This window comes from Schistocerca americana, chromosome X, assembly GCF_021461395.2.
Source record: "Schistocerca americana isolate TAMUIC-IGC-003095 chromosome X, iqSchAmer2.1, whole genome shotgun sequence".
NCBI classification, from domain to species: Eukaryota; Metazoa; Arthropoda; class Insecta; order Orthoptera; family Acrididae; genus Schistocerca; species Schistocerca americana.
Genome location: NC_060130.1, coordinates 121,432,225 through 121,449,225, shown reverse-complemented (window position 1 = coordinate 121,449,225; position 17,001 = coordinate 121,432,225). Strand labels below are relative to the sequence as shown.

At 45.4% G+C, this 17,001-nt stretch overlaps 1 protein-coding gene and 1 pseudogene across 1 annotated transcript in view; both read right to left on the bottom strand.

The window, feature by feature from the left end:
- Positions 1–17,001, bottom strand: part of LOC124556778 — a 438,094-nt gene that overhangs the window by 283,072 nt on the left and 138,021 nt on the right. The window lies entirely within an intron of this gene.
- LOC124557498 lies at positions 7,808–7,867 on the bottom strand (annotated as a pseudogene).

Below are 17,001 nucleotides of genomic sequence, written 5' to 3'. Positions count from 1 at the left end.
TGCCCCCACCAACATCGAAACTAAGGAAAGCACCGAAAATGTCGAAAAATTGTGGAACACACTCGAAAATACTATGAGCAAAATTCACCGAGATGACGTGAAAATACTAATGGGAGACTTCAACTCTCTATTTGGGACAGAAAAAACCTGTAGAAAAATCATTGGTACAAATTCAACACACCGAAACGCTTAGACCAACGGCACACGTCTGACTGACATTTGCCAACAATTCAACCACAAAAGAATGTCTTCACACTTTAGGAAGTAGCCTGTTCCCAAGAAACATGGTTGGCTACCAGGAGCAAGCTGCTTTCGTTCGCCTTTCGAGACTCGCTGAAAGCCAGATTTTTAATTCTTTTGTAGCAGAGCTACAAGCAGGCAGATACAAACGCAATAAGGGAATCGTAAGACAACGCGCCTTGCTACTTTCAGTAACTCTTAGTGTCAGAGCGAAAACCTTACGGTACTGCCAAATTCATAATGACGACATATTTTTTGTTGTTGTGAATACATAATTATATCTATGAAATGCCACTTTTCATAATAATTGCGGATGATACAGGAAATGAAGTAAATACGGATCTTTTCGAAGTCAAAAGTCGGTAATGTCCTACTAATTCGTATTAAAATAGCCTCAGTCGTCTTACAGATACTTAACGCTTTATTAAGATAGTCTGCCGTCGTGATGTTTCTGTAGTAAGCTGAATTTAATTTGTATTAGTACAGTGAATATTTTAATTGAATTTTCCATTAGTTTACTAAACGCAACAGTAATCATCAAAGAGAAATTAATCAGCAAAAGAATTTTCTTCCACTATATCTAAAACGATCTGACAATGCTAAAGTTGTTTACAAATTCTACTCCAGTAGACACCTACTGGTTCCAACGATATCATTATACCAGAGTAGTTTTAAGAGTATTTTCGTCTAGAAATGATCGATCAAGAGCGGGAAAGGTAAATCTTTACGAATATATGACGAGAGGGACAAGTGCTTGAGAGAGGACTTCTCTATCATTACAAGTGCCTGAGAGACGACTTTAATTACAATCTCCTGGATAGTTTTGTTTCTCAAATGAAGAAGTGCGTTATCATGCAGTAGCACATGTGATGTAGCTGTGTTGCTCGATTTTCTTACGCTGAGACCGAAAGGTGTCTCAGTTGATGGCAACAATTTCCAGCTGTGTTGCATACTGCCCTTGGGGCAGAATTCGTAGCCCAAAACACACTTTTTGAGCTATCAGATGTAAAATATTATGGTGGTGGTGGTGGTTAATGTTTAACGTCCCGTCGACAACGAGGCCATTAGAGACGGAGCGCAAGCCCGGGTTACGGAAGGATTGGGAAGGAAAGAGGCCGTGCCCTTTCGAAGGAACCATCCCGGCATTTGCCTGAAACGATTTAGGGAAACCACGGAAAACCTAAATCAGGATGGTTGGAGACGGGATTGAACCGTCGTCCTCCTGATAAAATATTATGTTCACACTACTCTTTGCTCGAGTTTATGTCTTTTGAAGGGGCTCAGCCTTTCATTTCTTCTTAGGACGTTAACGATAAAGGCATCATAACACGTCACCAGTAACAGTACTGCATACGAATGCTCAATGAGCGACCTAATGACGTTCAATAATAGTCACTCCGTTGATTTTTGTTGTTTCGAATTAGAGCATGCAGTACTCCTACATCAGACTTCTGAACTTTGCCTGTTGAATGCAAATGTCGCATGATGGTAAAATGGTAATCTATCACATATATCAGTAGCCGAGACTTCCTTAATGTGGAAAATCATTCATGCGAGAACAATCTTTGTTGTAACAAGAATATCTTTTTCTGGCGTATTTTTCCCAAAAGCACTCGCTCCATACACAATTCAAATCTTCCTAGCTGCCTCCTCTGCATTCACCCCTCTGTTATACCAAAAGTAAACGTAGTGTTGCAGATGTTACACCTATTTCCACTTGCGACTCAATTTTACAATGCTTAACTGTAGTTCATGATTTTCAAGTATGCAAAATCCAATGCTTAACTGCAAGATGATAACTAGAACTTTAAATTCGAAAATGACAGTTGATACACACACTGACAGCGTCGCGCCGCGTTCACCCGGGCGGAGCCGGATTTCAGGCGGCGGGTGGCGTCTGGCCGGTGGTTGGTAGCCGCTTCAGCGCGAGAAAACGCTCGAGCGTAAGCTGTTGCGACGCAGCCACGAGCTGTCCTGCGGAATTGTTTCTGGAATACTTGTTATTGCTGGTGGGTAGAATGTTAAGCGAATTATCTTCGATGTTCAGTCAGACTCATAACTTTAGACCGACGGTGGTAAAAAAAAAAAATATATATATTACAGTTGGAGGCGAACATGCGACTATAAGCTTATAACGCACGACGCTTGCCACTTTTTTTTTTTTTGGAACTAAAAAAATAAATAAATAAAAATAGAAAAAATAAAAAAAAGCCTAAGTGCCACCGCCACTTGTCATCCTATAACAAAAAAAATCTGATCCACTTCAGGCGTTGGCTCCTGAGTAAGCCCACCCCAGAGAGCTGCCTATAGACCAGGGGAAGTATGGGAATCAAGGTTAGGGCTATTCGTTGCCACTTTTTCTTATTTTCTTTAATATGATTACATTTAGGGAGCGTGTACAAATGAGAATTCTAGTAACTAAGTGTTACAAGTAAGTGTTACAACAACAAAGGTGGCATAAAAGAGTAATCAAAAAAATAAAAATATAACCCCTGATGTAATTCTAACTAAAAGGTTCTTCAATAATGTAACTGGTTCCACTTGGAGCCTTGCCATCGTTATCTGAAATTTCCAATAGCGCCTTTGAAGGGCATCAGCAGCGGAGGCATTCTGCTTCGCTAGTGCCTCAAGGAAAACAGTATCCTTGCAGCAGCTTGTCTCTTCCTTTGACCATGGCTGACAAGGCAGAAGGTTGAGCCGTTAGTGTGATGCGGCACAGCACATTAACCACAGCCTGTAACTCCCCAGCTGAGTGGGGGGTTAACGAAAACGCTGCGTAAATAATTTGCGAAGAGCGTACGGTATTTCGGTGTGCGTTCGAGGGCATTGTGAGCATTTTGTAGGAACCACCAGTAATCAAGCTGCTCTTTCTCTCCGTCGCTAAAGATGTAGGCGACGGTAAGTCCCTTGAACCATGTAAGCGCATGATATTTTGCAGCCGGAAAGTAAGTTTCATCGGGACAGAGTAGGGTCTGCGGGTCAATCATATCAGGTGTGACCCGGAGGTAACAAGCCAGTATCTTCTGTGCTAGTCGCCAAACTCCGGACGATGATGCGCAAGTAAAACGATGTTCATCGGTATCCAAAAGGTGACAATCTGGGCAATAAGGGGAGTCTGCCAGTCCGATAGTGTGAAGTCGCTGGCGTGTGGCATATTTTTTGTTGGCGATCTGATACCACTTCGAACGCACCGTGGATGACAGAAAGTGGTGGTGTATCGTTTTCCACACTCTTGGCCAGTGAACCGTAGGGTACTTGTTTTCCACCACGTTATGGTGAACAGCCCGCAGAAGGTTGGTATAAAAATCTTTCGCCTTCGGTGGACGTGTGGCGGAGAGGTTCAAGCTGACATAGCTGTATTCAAGAATGAAGGTCGACACATGGGAGAGCTGTGGTGCGACGTGCGCAACCGACACCGGCGGGACGTTAGAGGCTGGCATCAGAACCTGTAGTAAACGACCCGTGAGAGAGGTATAGTGACTTTTCCATCGTTTCCTCATGTTGCTCATGTAAAGGACAGCTGCTCTCGCCCTGACGTTGACCAATCCCAGCCCTCCTTTGTGCACTGGGAGGGTAAGAGTGTCGTATCGTACTTTAAAGATATGACCTGCGGAAACGTAGTAACTGAAGGCAGCCTGAAGCCGGCGACCTATCTGCAGCGGTAGTGGGAGGACCTGTGCCACGTGGTTGAGTTTGGATGCTACGTGGAGGTTCAAGTATTCAACACGTTGTAGCTGATTCAAGTCCCGGAGCAGGTTCTGTCGCACCATTGCGCGTATGATCTGTAATAACCGTCGGTAGTTTGCTGCAGCTGTTTTACGTACATCTGTCTTGAACGTGAGTCCCAAATATCGCAGATCAGAAACTGGTGGGAGGGGAGCGAGGGCTTCCGGTCCGAGACCACGCCCAATGTCCAACGCCGCCGACTTGTTGATGTTCAGAAGACTGCCTGCGGCCTGTCCGTATCGCTCAATCCAGGTTAGTACGCTTTGAACTTCGTCATTGGAACGAACCAGCAGTAGCAGGTCGTCAGCGTATGTCCTATAGCGAAAGGTGGCGTCCCGCAGCGTGATACCAGATAGGCGGTGGTTAAGGCCCCCTAGGAGTGGCTCGAGTGCGATTGCATAAAGGTAGGTAGAAAGGGGACAACCCTGTCGTAGAGACCTCTTAATGGGTACTGGTCCTACCGTCCTTCCATTGACCTGGACGTGTGAGCTGGCTGCGGTCCAAAGACGCCGTAGGGTGTCGATGAGGCCCGGGGGGAATCCCATGCAGTCCATCACTCGTAGGAGGAAGTTTTGGTGCACTCTATCAAAGGCGCGGTTGAAATCGACGGAGACGATCGCCGCTCTCAGACGGCACGCAGAAGCGATCGCTATTAAGTCCCTGCAGTCACCGGTGGCCATGTGTATGTTGGCTTCTCCCCCCTGCGACGTCTGTTCTGGAGCGAGGATCATCGGCAAAGTCGTCTTAATACGGCTCGCCATAATCCTGGTGAAAATCTTGTAATCGGCGTTCAACATTGTAAGCGGCCGATAGTCGTTAATCGATAGCCCTCCACCTGGCTTGTGTACTGGTATGAGGAGACCTTCTACAAACGCTGGCGGCACAACACAGTCTGGAGACATAAGTTCGTGGAACATTATAACCCAGCGAGGCATCATGATGTCACGGAAAGTCCGGTAGAATTCGATGGGCAATCCATCAGGTCCAGGAGATTTATTGGCCGCACCTTTGTCCACGGCGTCTTCGACTTCTTCGAGTGAGATTTCCTCTGTTAGTGCACTCACGGTAGCCTCGTCGATAGTATGTGTTATCTGCTGTAACACTTCAGTAGTGGCCTCGTCAGTGACGGTTCTTTCCTTGTAAAGCTGACGAAAATGATCCTCCACCGCCTTCACTATGGTTGCTTGGGTCGTACATAAGCGACCGTCGTGTGTCCTGAGTTGAGTGATTAAATGTTGACGTTGTCGGCGCTTATCCGCCACAACGTGGTGCATAGTGGGTTCCTCTGCAACCGTTCGGTCGTGCCGTCGCGAGCGGACTACTGCACCTTCTAGTCGACGCTTCGTCAATGATAGTATGTGAGCCTTGATTCTGCTTTGGTCATGTTGTCTCTCCGGGGAAGGGGGTAAGGCGTCGAGGTCCCTGAGTGCCGCGTAGTAAAAATCGAGGGTCTGTCGATGCCACGCAGTCACGTCCTTGCCATATCGCATAAGTGTCCTACGGATTGCTGGTTTGGCACAGAGGAGCCACCACTCCAGGGTCGAGGTGTATCGTGGGTGGCGGCGTTCACAGTCAGTCCACGTTGCTGCAACTTGCCGACGGCAATCCAGGTCCTGGAGATGAGTTATGTTGAGCTTCCAAAAGCCATTGCTGCGCCAGACTTGTTGGGGGCGTAGGTGTATAGTGCAGATATAGGCACTGTGATCGGAATAGGCTTGAGGCCATAATTCGGCGTCCACCACACCTTGTGTGAGATCTTGTGACACATATATGCGGTCAAGTCGGCTGGCCGAATGACTGGTAAGATGAGTGTGGCCAGAGCGGTTACCGTGGACTTTTTCCCACGTGTCGCACAAGTGAAGTTCTTGGATCATCGCACCCAGTTCCGGACAAGGCATGTAATGTGGGATTTGGTCCTTGGGGTGAAGTACGCAATTAAAATCGCCGGCGAAGACGCTGTGGTCGTATCGTCCAAGGAAAAGGGGAGCGACATCTGTGGAGTAGAATCTGGCGCGGTCGTGACGTCTTGTGGTACCCGACGGCGCGTAAACATTAATGAAGCGGGTGTTGAGTGCCGTAAATGCTATTCCTCGCGCGGAGGGAAGAAACGTGACGTCGGTAACTTCAATACCTTCACGCACTAATATCGCCACTCCGGTGTCTGCAGGGCTACCGGGCGTCACATGTGTGGCGTAACCGTAAAAGTGCGGGAGTGCAGTCGTTTTCACTTCTTGTAGGAAAGCAAAGTCAACTCCCATGGCTCGTATGGTTTCTTTCAAAAGTTGGATCTTGACAGCAGAACTGATCATGTTGATATTCATTGTCGCCAGGCGGTAAGCCTGGCAACGCGTTGTTTGGGCGAGGTTATCCATGTTGAAGTTGGAGAGAAGCGAACATCGGAAGTGACGTCACCCCCCGCCAAACGCGGTCCTCCCTGTGCTGCTTATGCTGCATGATCCGGCGGCGCCTCAACTGGCCGCGGGTCGGGATCTTGTGTCTCGACGTCCTCGGCCCACGAAGCGGGCGCGGATGTCTGTTCATGTTCCATAGCCTCGGAATGTTGGGTAGTAAGGGACCGGGCGACTTCGCTGCCTGCACTGGTACCTTCCTGCTGCTCACTGTTTCTGTCAATGGGCTAATGTTCGAAAGCTGCATGTGTTTCTGTCTGTTCTGCAAGGTTGGAGTCAGTGGAAACAGCCCCAGCTTCGCGGCTGGCTTCTTGAGGGGTCAGTTGCTCTTCCCCGGCCGAATGCGAACCGCTGTGTTCCGACACGGTCCGACGACGGCGCTTTCGGCGTTTCGGTGATCGCTGTTTCCGTACATGGCCTTCATTGTCAGAAGACGGCACTGACTCACGCTCCGCCGGAACAAACGCTTCGGTCGGTACAATAAGGGAATCAATTGCCATCTTGCCGGCGTCAATGTCTGTCGCGCTCGGTAGCTCCAGAGTCGTAGTACTATTTTCCACCACTGACCAGGTCGGCGGATCATCCAGGTTTTTGTCCGTGGAAAGTGATTCTTGTACCGCTGAAGCGGTCGGCCGTGTCTGTTGTGTGGAGAACGTCGTGAGCGCCGCCGCGTAAGTCACGGGTAGAACAGTCTTCGCCGCTGGTGGTGCAACGTCCTTCGGTGGGAGTTGTGTGATCCGACGCTGGAGGCACTCGGAACGAAGGTGTCCTTCTTTGCCGCATCCGGAACACGTCTTCGGCTGGCCGTCATAAATAACTATGGCCCGGCATCCTCCTATCTGTAGATAGGATGGCACGTGTCGTTGGAGATCTATGCGCACTTGGCGTACTCCATTGAGTACGGGATACGTCTTAAACTGGGTCCATTTTTCAGCCACGTGTTCGTGTACCGTGCCGTAGGGTCGGAGCGCCGCTACAACTTCTGCCGCCGGGAGTTCAAATGGAAGTTCGAATATGCGGATAGTCCGCAGTCCCATTGCGGCATGGCCAACCTCGACGTTGCCAACATTGCCATCTGCGTGGCAGAAGCGGAGTTCTTGTTTCATCTCACGAAGCACCTTGTCGCATGTAGTTTCGTTTATGAGCTTTACATAGACCGTGCTACTGACGATCGAAAAGTGAATGCCGACAATGTCGGCAGCCGGGATCTTGGCTTCCTCTTTTAAAAAGCGTTCGACTTCGAGCGCCTTTGGTCGGGTAAAGTCGTTCCGAAATGTGAATTTTAAGGTTGATCTTCTGTATTGGTTTGCCATGGTCTTGTAGCGCTACGGCGTTACGTTAGTGTCGGCCGAAGAAAGTAAACAAGGCGCGCGGGCTCTCTCTGACAGCGGAGAGCACACACCGCACGTCTGCTTCGCTCGGCTGCGAGAGCCGCACTGCTAATCTTCTCTGTATCGTTCCAATTTTAGTATATGTACCGCCGAAGCGAGTACACCACTAGACCACGGGCTCACGTAGTCCGACAACGTCTCGGAAGTAGACAACACTTCCTCCTAACACTTCCACATATTACAGTGTTGCCAGATTGTGCATATGGCCGGACTTGTCAGGGGCGGTCAGTTTTATTGGCCACCTTAAGTGAATGACTCGGACTTAGTCTCTGTGGCGGTCGGCCGGCGGTCAGTTTTATTGTCTGAGACTGTACCGATAATGTTTTACGTGCACGAAAAAGGAAACTGGAAATGGAAGACATCGAACTAAAGAAAAGGTACCTAGAGTATACAGAGAAGACAACTGCCATAAATGAAGAATACAAGCTGCAAATGGAAAAGGAAGAGACTATTGCGGATGTGCAGGCCAGGTTTACATACGGCTTTAAACACACTGTACGGAAATCTGTCTACGAAGGGGGAATATAAAATATTGACATTTACAGTAAACAGCAATGGAAACTGGTCACGTGTTGGAGTACTGGCCGAAATCTATGGAATCGAGTACGTTTACTATATTAAGCGATACACGAAAAATGTGTTTATTAAGCTCTGTTCCCATTTGGATCGGCTAAAAAAAGGATGGTTACATTCTATCTACGTGTAGTGAGCTGGATGTTGTCCACCTAGCAATAGAACAGCCATTTGCCGAGTTTAAAACTGTTGGAAAAGCTACGCTTAATGGACACTAGTTTGCAAAAGTTGTAAACCCAAAGTTCTATACAGAAATCCCGCAAGAATGTGGAGCAGAGGAGTTGCCGACATAAACACAGGAAGACGTGGAATGCTATAACAGTAGCGTCATGGAGGATATACGAGGAAAAATTAAAATACCCGAATACTGTCGCCTAGAAGAGCTGCAGGAAGGAACTGAGCTAATAGCTAAAGTCATAAAAAAGTACTTTACAGGAAGAAAATTAGATGGTTTAGAATTCGAAAATATACATTCTCTGTATTTGTTAAATTACTGGTTGGAGAAAGAAATAGACGATTCAGATGTGGATTTAAGTTATAAGTTAAAAATTAAATTGGACATTTTTAAAACTATACCTAACAAAAATAAAGAGAGAGTTGTTTTCTGTGTGTAAATGTATTGCAAAAGTTAATAAATATTTTGTACGAGAATATATACCTGCCTTATTTGCTAACCTACCGAAAATCCTAAGACATATCCTATATACAACGATCTATGTGCATGGCCGGCCGCTGGTGGCCGAGCGGTTCTAGGCGCTTCAGTATGGAGCCGCGCGACCGCTACGGTCGCAGATTCGAAAGCTGCCTCGGGCATGGAAGTGTGTGATTTTTGTCTTTTCGATAAACATTCCAAGACTCGCTAATATCTCTCAGAACTTTTTTACTCTGGATTTTAGCCAGCTCTCAGTCCCAAGAATGTTTTCAGATTAAGAATTTTCCTGGAGGGCAGTAAAGTCGGTAACTTTCTTAAGAATACTTCGACAATTTACTGATAAAATATTTACAGTCGAACTGTCTTTACTCTGAACTCGGTCTGATTTCCCTGTATGTGTATCGACTGGCGAGTGTTCGTGAGAGTTCCTCGAACTACCACCTAGTCTAAAAAAATTGCTCTGCTACCCGAGTAGCTGCTTCCTTCGTGTAGCGCACCCCTGACCCCAAGGGAAGTCGTACAAATCCAAACGCGATAACGTAGACCCAGAAATCTGCGGCCAAGACCGTCACAGAGACGACGAAGCCTTTGTTTGAAACCCTCCATACGGCTTCAAACCAAAGGAACCCCATCACCTTTGGGAACGATGTTGCAAATTGCGAGCTGTGCTTGCACCTCGCGTGCGGGGCCAGCAGTCTTCAACCGCCTGTAAGAACTGAGAATGGCCTCAGAACCTATACGGCAGGCGTCATTGGTGCCGACGTGAGCCACAATTTGCAGACGATTGCATCCTGTACGCTCGATAGCTGCAGGCACGGCCGCCTCCACATCTCGGATGTGACCCTCCGTTTTACAGACCGAGTGCACATTGGCTTTCTTTCCAGCCCTGAACGCTATCTTCCTAAGGGGCTCCATACCACGCCCAACATTGGAGCTCCCAATAACCAGCAAACCCTTGCTCAAGTGTTCCTGCTCGGACCCTGTTCACTCACAGGGTGAGTAGGCGAGGCCATATTGCCAGCCTCCACATTGTCCCTCCGTCCCGAGCGACGCGAACACGTTACCACCCGCCACTCACTCAGCAGGTCCACCGCATTGGATGCATTAGAAGGTGCCTCGGCAGTAGAGCCCTTGAGCGAAACAAACGACAGCTGCCGTGTCCCACGCAACTCTCCAGAATCTACGCCGCCGCTACACCCAGAGGCGGTGGCCTGAAGGCGACTGATCACATTCAAAACCACATTCAACTGTTGAATGTAAATTGAATTTACGAATGTAAAATTAGAGAGATTAGAGCGCGCACGGAGGCTTTCAGACAGTCGTTCTTCCCGCGAACCATACGCGACTGGAACAGGAAAGGGAGGTAATGACAGTGGCACGTAAAGTGCCCTCCGCCACACACCGTTGGGTGGCTTGCGGAGTATCAATGTAGATGTAGATGTAGAGAACTGCAGCCAACTCACTCTGCATCCGCGCACAGCAGGCACACGTCCTAACCATCCTAGCAAGACTATCTGAGGAGTAATCAGTAAAAGTTGGCAGAAACGTAGATAAACAACTTGTTACCCTCCTGATGTGTAACCGAGGAATGCTGATACCTCAATGAACTATGTAGCGGGCTATTCAGAAGAAATGACAACTGAGCTACAGACTGCCTGAATTTACACTTATAGTTAACAAACAAAGCTAGACTAAACTTCCTAAATATCAAAACATGCAACCAATTAGACAAATATAGACTATTAAGAAAACATTGGAGACGCTAAAAACGAAAATTGACACCCCAGAGATTTGTCACAGGCGATAGCTGGCACCCAATTGAGCGACTAACTACGATGAATATAGTGGTCACTAGTCTCAAAACAAAAAGCTGAGCAACTATGCGCTACCGACGATTAGAATATACACTTACAAAACGCGAGATTAAACTCTGAGAATCTGAGTTAGGCGATCTGTTGAATATTCACTGTTCGGAAAGATCGTGGAATCAAGTAAATCAAGCGGCGCTAGAGACTTCTGAGGCGGAAAACTACACCAGAAAGTAAACTCACTCGAGACGAAAGATCGGAAAACATGCAAATTCTTGCAACAAAAATATATAGCACTACTAAAAACAGCTAAATCATCAGCTACTGCTCACTTCTGCTCAGAAGTAAGTTAGAATGGCACTAAACTAAATGATGTAAATAAACTATGTACAACCGATAAGCTGCTGTTGCTGCTGATATCCAATAGCGAGACACAAAATAAAAGAAGCCAAAGAAGTGAGCAAGATATAGTATGACAACGCTGAACATTACCTAACATTTCTGACAGAGGGTAATGTGTTACTACATGATGAGACAGTAAGATGTTAGGAGATCAAAATAGTTGGATTCCCAGTTCAGAGACCCATGTTAAGTAATAAAAATAATTGCCTAATGCTGTAATGAAAGCGAATCGGAGACAGGAACTGAAAGTGCATACCAATAGACTCAAGTCTCATTACTAAGATGAAGTTAGGAATGTAAGGGAGTAAGATAAGGATTTCGCTTACAGACCCATCATGATGGCATCGACTGCAATGGTGTGAATGCTGGTTATCACCGCTTGTCAATTGCCAAGTGTACTGAGAGATGGCAAAGATCATGAAGATTCACATGATAAAGGCATCATCAGGAGTATATTACCACCACAAAGGCGACGTCCAGGTAATCAGTACGACACGGAAATTGGTAACCTATGTGAATCTGAAGAGACTAGGCGAAAAATTCCACGTCGTGAGAAGAATAGGATTATGCGTGATACAATAGCGTAAAGATAAACTGGTCGAACTAAACATTCGCCAGGTAGAATGTAATATGCTAAATAACGGGGTTACGCACGATGCAGAACGACTGCAAGAAATCAAGTCGCTAACACATTAAATAACAAGGCAAGAATGTAGATAGAGAAGGGGAATTCTCAACTTTATAGCAGAAGTCAGTAAAATTTTATTTTGGACCTAGGACGAGGTAGATGCTGCTTATTGCAAAACGCACGTATGGAGTATGGAGTCTAGATCAGAACAGTTGTTGAAATAGTGGCTGTAGTCAAAGCCATGTTGTCGGGTTTTAATAGAACCATAGATTCGATCACCACAAATGAGTACTTGCTCAGAACTGGAATGGCTAAACTAGAAAAATTCATTACCTACTCCCTGAGGACTACAAAAAACGCTTTAATAAAGACTGCCGCGTTCATGAGGACAATGAATAACTCTTGCAATTACAGATTTTATTTAATGAATTAAGTATGGAGTTTGAACAATTAGTTAGCGTATCATTCACGCCCACAAGGGCATTCTTGCCTCTAACATAGCGAATCCAGTTAAATTGTCAAATATCTAAGGCTAACAGAAAATGAATTAAGAGAACTAAAGTTTCCAATACCTCTAATCGAAAAATATGGGTATGTATTGTTAAAAGTTATGGGTTCTGGTATATTTGTAACCAATGGTATATTAGGTTGGGTAATTAGTATTCCACTAACTTCAAATAAGGATTTTAAATTTTATAAAATGTTACCATTACAAATTGAATTGACTTTTAATGCAGATAAATATGATTACATACAGCTAGAGAAGGAATATTTGTTGATAGACAGCTCTAAGAAACTATATCGTAAGCTATCACCTGATCAATTAGATTGTGAAGCAATGGACAAACAAATAACTATATGTAGACAATCTTTTGGGTTAATTTCATTGAACAACCAGCAAGATTCTGAAGCGAAATTATTGCAAGACAAATCACATACCGAGTAATTGTGTCAAGAAAATGACTGCGTTACAACGAAGTTTACGGAATAGTTTAAGCGCTAATGAGTCGATATACATGTATGCAATACCTAAGGAGGAAGACATGACCATTTTGTGTAGTATGTATCCATCTGAGGATATTAAATTAAGTGGAATAGGAACAATTTAATTTCAGAGAAAACTGTGAAGGATAGGGAACACATGTCTATATACAATCAGACAAAGTAATCCAGGCAAACTATACCAGCAGAGCGGTAATACCATACGTAGATATCAACTTAGATTGCTGTGACGAGACAGAAACAAAAATCAATACCTCAGAAATACAGTTTGAATTACCTTTGATGTATATATTACTTCCTACTTAGATGATTTAAGAGTAGTAGGTAAACTGTTAAAAGACATTGGTAAGTTCATAGATAAAGAACAACCGCCGCGCGGAATGGCAGCGCGGTTTGAGGTGTCATATCACGGACTGCACGGCCACTCCCGCCGGAGGTTCGAGTCCTCCCTCGGGCATGTGTGTGTGTGTGTGTGTGTGTGTGTGTGTGTGTGTTGTTCTTAGCGTAAGTTAGAATATGTTAGTTTAAGTAGTGTGTGAGTCTAGGGACCAATGACCTAAGCAGTTTGGTCCCTTAGGAATTCACACACATTTTAAAGAACAACCTACATTAGAGTGAGGAAATAAGGTCCAAACTTATTCCATTGTTACTTACATGAGTATAATTTTAATTAATTTTATAACTGTATTTCTACGCTGTGCAGATACCAGAGTGATAATAATCACTAGACGTTAGGATGTTTTCTTTCCGGTGGAGGATAAGAGAAAATTACGCAAAAAATGTTGTAACTATATTTTAAATGTGTTAATGGCATTTTGGATAATGCACGTTAATGTAATTTTGGTGTAGGTATTGTGAGCTTAGAAAAGTTTAACAAATTTTATAACATGTCGGATCACAACAAGAAAGTGAAGCCAAACAGGATATTGGGGGCAGGCAACACTTTCCAAAGCAGCTCGACACTATTTAGTTACTTCAGACTGGTCAAACACGCCAGCAAGTAGCAGCACACGGCTCCTAGCGTCGAAGTCAAGAGAAGAACAGGAAAACTTTCCAATGGGGGTAATGGAAGAATACCGAGTACGATTTAGAGACGTAATGAAACATTAATGCGGTCGCATGTCGAGGGATGGGTCCAAAGGAATGTTCCAGAAAGAGATTGAAGAAAACCATGTGCAACCAGAGTCAATTAAGAATGATATAAAAGGATCATGTAGCACTGAGTAGAGTGAGGTTCAGTCTCAGTACCAAACATTCAGAGGACAGTAACACTCTGGAGCAGTAAGCACAACTACGAGAAGACGGCGATATTGACACACAGTAACTGCAAGCGAAGTAGCGTTTTATAATATTCATTGGAATAATGTTGAACAAAGATTGTCTATTTCTGTCTAAGAGAGTTAGCATAACGCAATTTCTGTGAATAGCAGGAACAAGTTACTATTTGGAACTACTCTTTTGTATGCAGTGTCGGTTGATCAGTGGAGGCAAAGGAGGCTGGGCCTCCTCTCTTTTCTGTGGCAGAAGCAGTAGCAGTAGCAATAATTGTTTTTACTACAAACCTTTATGCACATTTCTCAGCGAGAGCGAAGACATTAGCCTGCGTAATTCATCTAAACTGCCAGCGCTAGAGAGCAAGTCAAAGAGGGCAAGCTTAATCCTAATCTTAGGCAGCCGGAGACGCGAAGCAAATGGCGACGAGAGCAGACACATGTCAGGCCGCATACAAGCTGACGTCACTAGGGTAAGGCTGTCGTAGCAGTGTCGCCGTGCGCTTCGGTGGCATGGCGGCCAGCAGCCGTCGTGTCGCCTCTCTAGGTTTCTCGAACGTTAGTTGTCCCATATGCAGTGAATATGTATCAAGTCCAACCTTGTACAAGGACTGATGTGACGCTTTCGAGAGAAGACATCATTACTTTCTTGCAGGAGCTTTCAGGTTTTCAAGGGGATGTGAAACTGAATGACATGAAATTTTGGAAAGGACGACAGTGCTACAACTTCTTCAGGAAGGTAAGGTCAAAACATGTGCATCCCAAAGTTCATGGTATCAGCAGCATATGCACTCGCCATGTTTGTTCTTAAGCACAAGCAAAACTGTGATCCACTGAGGCTTTCGACTATCTGAGGGATCTTTCAAGAGGCTTAGCACGGCATGCATCTTGTAAAGATCATCCAAGTAATTTTATCTTCAAACAAGGATTTAGAGTTTCAGAGCTACACTACTGGCCATTAAAATTGCTACACCAAGAAGATGACGTGCTACAGACGTGAAAATTAACCGACAGGAAGAAGATGCTGTGATATGCAAATGATTAGCTTTTCAGAGCATTCACACAAGGTTGACGCCGGTGGCGACACCTACAACGTGCTGACAGGAGGAAAGTTTCCAACCGATTTCTCCTACACAAACAGCGGTTGACCGGCGTTGCCTGGTAAATCGTTGTTGTGATGCCTCGTGTAAGGAGGAGAAATGCGTACCATCACGTTTCCGACTTTGATAAAGGTCGGATTATAGTCTATCGCGATTTCGGTTTATCGTATCGCGGCATTGCTGCTCGCGTTGGTCAAGATCCAATGACTATTAGCAGAATATGAAATCGGCGGGTTCAGGAGGGTAATACGGAACCCCGTGCTGGATACCAACGGCCTCGAATCACTAGCAGTCGAGATGACTGGCATCTTATCCGCATGGCTGTAACGGATTGTGCAGCCACGCCTCGATAACTGAGTCAACAGATGGGGACGTTTGCAAGACAACAACCATCTGCACGAACAGTTCGATGACGTTTGCAGCAGCATGGACTGTCAGCTCGGAGACCATGGCTGCGGTTACCCTTGACGCTGCATCACAGACAGGAGTGCCTGCGATGGTGTACTCAACGACGAACCTGGGTGCACGAATGGCAAAACGTCATTTTTTCGGATGAATCCAGGTTCTGTTTACATCATGATGGTCGCATCCGTGTTTGGCGACATCGCGGTGAACGCACATTGGAAGCGTGTATTCGTCATCGCCTTACTGGCGTAACACCTGGCGTGATGGTATGGGGTGCCACTGGTTACTCGTCTCGGTCTCCTCTTGTTCGCACTGATGGCACTTTGCACAGTGGACGTTACATTTCAGATGTGTCACGACCCGTGACTCTACCGTTCATTCGATCCCTGCGAAACCCTACATTTCAGCAGGATAATGCACGACCGCATATTGCAGGTCCTGTACGGGCTTTTCTGGATACAGAAAATGTTCGACTGCTGCCCTGGCCAGCACATTCTCCAGATCTCTCACCAATTGAAAATGTCTGGTCAATGGTGGCCGAGGAACTAGCTCGTCACAATACGCCAGGCACTACTCTTGATGAACTGTGGTATCGTGTTGAAGCTGCATGGGCTCTGTTTGACCCAATGCCCAGGCGTATCAAGGCAGTAATTATGGCCAGAGGTGGTTGTTCTGGGTACTGATTTCTCAGGATTTATGCACCCACATTGCGTGAAAATGTAATCACATGTCAGTTCTAGTATAATATGTTTGTCCAATGAATACCCGTTTATCATCTGCATTTCTTCCTGGTGTAGCAATTTTAGTGGCCAGTAGTGTACTTAATGAATATCACAAACTGATGAAAATTAGGCACAAAAATTAAGTGAAAGTTAACAGACATCATGAAAATACTAACTGAAACTTTCGTATAAGCAGGAGGTCATGACGAGACAGAGGATTCTCTTCAGAACCATTCTTAAACTTCTGCTAAACGGGAATGAAGATTTGAAACCAAACTGGAAGAAAATGGACTATTTCCAGGAATTCTCAGAAACTATACAGAACGCTGTGATTCAATGTAAAAATGAGAGAATTTGTGAATATATAGATTCAAGTGGATAGAACCTCATTTTATGCCTGCGTTGCGGACGATGACAGGCGTTGTTAATCAAGCTAGAACTGCCACTGCTTTATTCACTGTGCTAAGTGACGTCTTTCGGAATTATGATACGAAGAACAAATTGGCGGTCCAAACTTAGGATTGCGCTTCCTTCTGGCAGGAGAATCAAATGGCCTGCAAACTGCGGTCCATAAAATTGCCCCCACAGGTATTTTAACTCAATTGTTTGCACATCGTTTGAATTTAGTTTTGGAGTAGAACTGCTCTTGTATAATACCAATATCTAAGGATAC